The 6,725-nt window shown below is 36.7% G+C and overlaps 1 long non-coding RNA gene across 1 annotated transcript; it reads right to left on the reverse strand.

Annotated features, from left to right (window-relative positions):
* Positions 1 to 1,336: 1,336 nt before the first annotated feature.
* Positions 1,337 to 5,293, reverse strand: LOC109083296. The gene is made up of 3 exons (XR_006153074.1): positions 5,025 to 5,293; positions 1,633 to 1,673; positions 1,337 to 1,531 (listed from the first exon to the last, which is right to left on the reverse strand). It is a non-coding gene; the product is annotated as an uncharacterized LOC109083296 (long non-coding RNA).
* Positions 5,294 to 6,725: the final 1,432 nt, after the last annotated feature.

Genomic DNA, 6,725 nt, shown 5'->3' on the forward strand with positions numbered 1-6,725 from the left:
CAAGAAATACATAAAAAATTCAAAATACATTTATTCTTTCAAACACACTTGCGGTACAGGAATGACAGCAAAAAAAAAAAAAAATAAAAAAAAAAAATTCTTGTTTCAGTGTTTCAAGATCTCATTCTGCTATACATTAAGAACAAAAAGTTCATATTGTTATCAGCAAGAGTATATCATGAGAGATAATCTGCAACAGAAAATGTGATTTTGCATGACATGCCACTCCTGCTTCTGACGTGAACATTTATTTGTTAGCATGGGTGGCAGAAAATACAGGCTGCTCAGATGCTGCTGACACTTGCATTGTGCAACAGATCCTTTAGTTTGCCACTGTTCCTCCTATATATGAAGCAAGAGCTCTTTTTCTGCGAATTATGAAACAGGCTATCACGGGAACTAATATAATGAATATAGTGCAAACACAGATCAATAATATCTTTTTCCAGTCCAATTGTGTTCCTGGATCTTTTTCTGCTGTTGAATCTGCAACAAAACAAATGTTCAGAGAGAGCAAGAGAGAGAGAGAGAGAGATTACCGAACTGTGATAACAGACAACAGATCTGTATATGAATCATACTAAATTCAGACTGGAATCCATGCTGTTTTTTAAAGGTGCTGTATGTAATTTTTTGATTGTACTAATGCATTGAAAGAGCATGCATTGCTGAGTTCACACATGTTTCTCAGAAAAAAAAAAAAAAAAAAAATGCTACAACCAGTCATTCCACTTTGAAATGTGTGTTCCATGTCAGAATGTCTGTTTTTGTTTTGGGCTTTGTGATTCTGCCCACTGACAGTTTATTCAAAAATATTCTTACAGCCAAGAATGCCAATTGGCGGAAAACACAGCATAATACAGCCATGGGAGCAAAATAACTGGATCAAAGATCACAGATTCTATCCCACCTAAAAAGCTTTGGCATCCATTTAAAAAGCTCTCTGACCAGAGGCAAATCAAATCACAACATACACCGCCTTCTATTGGTCAACTGAATTTGTTCCTGTTGCGTTTTTCCCCAATCTGCCAACCCGCGTGAGCCTTGAGTCTGATGAGGAGGGGATGGGAGGGGAAAGAAACAATCTCTCCAGTATTTTTAATTTGGACAAGAGTACCCCATTTCAAACCGCTAGCTATCAATGTTACATACTGCACCTTTAAAAACTTCAAACATAAATGAACTATTTTTACGCACCATTAATGAACAGCCGTACATTATCCTGTTTAGAATCAGATGAGTGTGTGATGAAGCAGCTGGAACTCTCCTGCATCAGTGTAATTAAGATTGATGAGTCTGAGGGAGAAGTTTTCCTCTCTCATACTCCTCAGGAAAGTTTCAGCTCTGTTCTTGTACTGTGGGTCCTGTCGCTCTACTGAAGCTTTACCTTTAATTATATCATAAACAGTCTCACTGCCTTCGTCTCTCCAAAGCACATTAATATCTTGAAGTTTAAGATCACGTTCTGCTGAAGAACATGGCAGGACAACAGAACCACCAATAAATCCCTCTACTGTGACCTGCAGACACACTGAAATCACACAGACTTTAGCTGTATCATACTGCATTCAGTTTGGCATTTACATATATGGTATACATTTAACTTTTGAATGTAGTTTGTTTTGTGCTCACCTTTGTTTATCAGCACTAAAAATGCACAGATGAAGCAGCAACTGCAGAAAAAAAAAAAATAATAATCTTTAATCTCAACCAGTAGATCACGACATTGCTTTAGATGAGCAGAACTAATCACCAGTGATCAGAACAGTTAGAAATGCTCTCTAACTTGCTATAATAAACACACTTACAACACTTAAAAGCATGATGGAAAGTGACTGCTGATAATAATGCACATCAGCTTAGAACAATAATGAATTTGCCTGCTGGTCTACATTCAAAACTGATTTGAATTTCAAACAAGACGAATGCCAAGGTCATAGGTTTGTGCTGCCTTCATGTGCTATCTGAAACATCCTGCTTCCCACTTCTGAAGTTGTAATTCCAAATTTGTTGCATTCAAGTGCTTTGTTGTTGGAAAGAATAGGAATCATGGGTACGGCCCATTCATGAGTTCACTTTTGCATGTTTCTTGGTGAAATCTTATTTAAGCCGATATTCAACTGGCTGATGATTCCTGAATCTAGGTCAAATAAATGCCATTTTCAGTGTATAAAAAACAGACAATATGCATCAAAATAGTTATATATGTTTGACTGTAATGGCAGGAGAAAGCAATGTAGATGCTGTAGTAAAAACAAATAAAACATTACAGTACTGCAACTATGTTTCTCTTCTACAACATATTTAAAGTTAGGGCAAGCCCAAGCCTGAAAATAATTTCAGAGTTTCCCAGTTGTAAATACAACTTGAAATGATGTTCATGTCCAATTTCCGACAATTAAACCCATGAAGTGCAGCATTGATTCTCACATAACACGCATAATTAAGATGCCCCACCCACCTTGTATTATTTCTCTTGACATTTACAGACATTTGTTCCTACAGGTTTATGAAGCTAATTTTAATACCTTTTTAAGACTAAGATGAAAACTTTGATTGTGTCATGTAACTCTCCTTTGGCCTGTTGCATGAAGCCAGCTGAACAAGCAGTTTCAGAATAGGTTTACATTTGACAAAACTAAACAAATCCAACTTGGTTTAGATCAGGGCCTGTACCTGAAGCTGGATTAGCTGGCTAGCCAGGTAAATTTCAGTTTAGGTGTTTGCACCAAGCTCTGCTCTGGGTGTCCCACCTGCTCCGTTTTTAGGTACCATTAAAAGTGGCCTGCCTTTTAGTGGGGTGTTTGGTGAATGCCCCATAATAACTTTCTACACTCCACAGCTAACCTGCTCCGGGGCAGCTTATGCTTTCTGGGTTAGACGATCTAACCCCACAGCAAACTGAAGTTGGACCAATCAGATGTGAGCAAAGTGACACGTCTGACACAAAGTCACTCCCCCAGTTTCTCTTGCTCCAAATTAAAGTTCACTAATACTGAGAAAAAAACTGCTTTAAGATGAAGTGAGCGATAAGGGGGAGTGAAAAAAAAGAAAAAAAAAAAAGAAAAGAAAAGAAATTTATTCATTTATTCATTTATTTAAATGAATATTAATGTATACAGATCATGTAATAAAAATGAGCTGTAGTGTCAATAGATAATACTATTTTAAAAATGTCTACATGACCTTACATGTTCGAGTCTCTATCGCTATATATTTTCAAATGTATAAACTAACTTAACAAGTTTCACTTGTGACTGCACTGATAGAGCAAGATAATTTATTTTAATTTGGCCTCTTTCATGTTTCATATGACGTTTAAATTTGTCATATTTTTCAATATCTTAACCTTTAGCAAAACCTTTAACCTTTAGTTTTGAATCTCGCTGGGTCTCTTGCGAGAAGTAAATCAAACTTGCTTTATGTTGCAAGGCTTGTGATTGGCTGTTCACCAGTGATGTCACACATTCATGTGCACGCGCTGCACAAACTCAGGATCAAAGCCTGAGTTGACAAAGAAAGTTGATGATCAGCATCGTGGTACCAACAAAGCTGGATTGGAGAGGTTTGGTTTTGTCAACTCGAAACTAATCCTGTAGCTCTGAATTTGTTCAGCTACCACCATGGTACAGGCCCTAGGTTAAGCGGGCTCACAAAGCTCGATATAAACGTTCTGTCAACTCAAGGGTTGATCCAGAGTTTGTGATTAACTCTAAAGCGTGCGCAGCTGAAAGTGTGAGAAGTGCATGTCGTTGTTATTAAAAATTGGAATTTAAATGCATTCACAAGGCAGAAATAAACTGCTGCTGCAGCAAAATTTTTAAAAGACAAACTGCTTTAAGTTGAAGTGAGTGATAAGGGGGAGTGGCTTATTGTGTTAGATTCATGTCACTTTGTTCAGTTTATTGGTCCAGTTTAGGTTTGCGATCTCTAACCCAGAATAAAACCTGCTCAATAGCAGTGTAGTCTAAGTTACCATGGCGACAAAACCTGCTCAAAACCAACCCACCTTCTTGATCCCGACAACTCAGAGTTTGCTCAAACTAAACAAACTTACCTGAAAAACCGAAACAGGCCTCTTGTCACATTCAGTGTGGACAAACTGTTTGTCATTTAACGACATTCCTTTTTTGAAGCAATGAAACCTTGTTTAGACTTAAGACAAGTTTTTTTTTATTATTTTATAATATATATATATATATATATATTATTTTTATTTTGATGTGGAAAATCAAAGTGATAAGATTAGGGAAAGATGCCCCCCCCCCCCCCCTGCCCCCCCCCCCCCCAACTGTGGCAAGGTGTTGCTGCGGTTTTTATTGCTTATTATAATAATTATAATAATTCATGGATTTATTATTCAATAACATTTTCATCATTCATCATAACCTAAAGACCAATTGAGTGGAATCATTCAATCTGAATTAATAGTCTTTTGCTATTTTGCTATCCTTTCCAATAAATATTTATATAACTTAAATCTCTACAATTTATATTAATAATAGACTGGCTGTTGCATTATTATCCTGTAGATGCTAAACTCTGAATATGATTCAGCAGAAAATGTTGGTCTTAAGGAAGCATGTTCACCCATCCTCCCCTACTGGTAAAATCTTCAATATTTTGAATGCACTTTAAGACTCAGCCAGTCAAACTGACATAATAAATACAATAAAAATATATACATAATAACCACACATGCACCGGCACACAAAGGCCATAAAACATGCTAATGCTAATGGATAGATCAAAATAATAGTTACAGCTATTTCTTTGAGTATTTATCACTCGTTAACATATCAGACCACGAAAAAATGCATTAATGATGATGCAAATGTTGTTTACTATTCCTAGTTTAAGTGAGAGCCAAAACAAACCAGGCCAAATGTACATGCGAGCAAACTTTATCACTTTTTCACGTATCGCGGCAGATCTGAAGTGAAACGTGTAGGAAGTAGCCTACAAATCTTTTCGATGAAACAGAATATCACAACAACAACAATAAAAAAAAATTATAAACATACCCGATGATCATGTTGTCCCGATATAAATAATGGATATTTCAAATAATATTTCTAAAATGCTATTTGTAGTAAAACTGAAAGTATGTGGTTAGCGTTAAGGCTAGAAGGGATACGTATAACATTACTGGGCATGCGCACATCAATACATCGTAATTTTTGTCAAACTATACAACAAAAATTACTATTTTTTCATTAGTGTAAGGGGTAGGTTTAGGGTTAGGGTAGGTGTAGAAGTTAATAAAACACAATCTAATAGGTAGAAAATTAAATTTCATTGTTAGTTTCCGGTCTGAACTGTATCCCTTCTAGCCACAGACCGATCGGTTTATGACATCAAACTATCGCGAGAGTGAGTCGAAAGCATACAGTGCGGTTTGCTCTCTATAGGTCTCGCGGTACTGTGGTACGCAAATCTTCTTCTTTTATTATATAATTTGCGGCAGGCTAGACGCATCACTGGGCGTATTACTGCCCTCCTTAGTTCATCTGGATACTCCGCTTAACTTTTAAAATCCTTGCATAAAGTCCAGGGGCCTGATATAAGACTGTATAAGGGGCCTGCTGTATAAATGTTGCAATTTTCTACGGCACATATCGGTATTTATAAAAAACAAACTAGGCATAAATATGTGCGCACTGTACGGACTCTCTATACCATGCATACACACTCTTTTACTGGAGTAAGTGAAATAAGAAAGCAAACAAAATGATTTTAAAGTCTGTTTTACATTTGACAGACACATTTAGATTAAATATGACACTGAATAACTGCAGTTTAAGCACTGAAATTTCATGAAATTATTATCCAGAAATTACAACATTTGTTGGCTATATGAATTTAACAGAAATATTTGCAGTGGATGTGTTGCTTTCAAACACTTTCCCCGTGGTATGTGATTAAGCCTAATGTTTTAATCACAGCGAGGATTGCTTGGCATATGACAGTCCCGCTATAAATTGTGTTCTAATAGCGAAACTCATGTTCTGAGAAAATACTTTTGCACAAATAATGATCATTGATGTGAACTTGATTCGTCTGATGGCTTTGGAAGATAGACTGTAACGACAGACATGAGGATGCGCATCATTGATCAAACAGGTTTCAACAGGTCACATGACAGTGTTCACAGGTGTCGCGCACAGACAGCAGCCTATTGATAACACCTTTCGTGCTCGTTTTTTTTCTTTCGTGCTATTGTGACAGGCACCATATTTAAAAGATAGAATTTGAAGGAAACTGTAAGATATGCACGTTTTATTTTCAAAATGTTTTGGTAATTGACGCAGTGAGTCAGACAGACACATTGCCAAGAAAAAAAGGGCCTATATCTTTCCATAAAAATATAGGCTGCTAGCATTCTATGTTTACCTTTTAGGCAAACTGCATAAATTAGAATAGTAACGTCTCAAAACGCATTTATAGTCCATTTCGCTACCCCTTAACTGTGTTAAACTCCATTAAACATGGTTTCACGTGGATGGAAATATGCATGGAAATGATATGCAGATGACGTTATGCATATTAAAACTAGACATTGTAAGCTCCATATATGGATCTTTCGGGGAGGAGACGGGGTGGCGATTTATGAACGTCATCTTCCGCTGACTGGGTGTTGCGAAGGGAATTTTGCAGATTAAATCTACATAAAGTTTTATACATAAGGCCCCAGATGGTACGCAAACTGTTTTGCGCAAGGCCTC

Source organism: Cyprinus carpio, chromosome A21, assembly GCF_018340385.1.
Source record: "Cyprinus carpio isolate SPL01 chromosome A21, ASM1834038v1, whole genome shotgun sequence".
Taxonomy (NCBI): domain Eukaryota; kingdom Metazoa; phylum Chordata; class Actinopteri; order Cypriniformes; family Cyprinidae; genus Cyprinus; species Cyprinus carpio.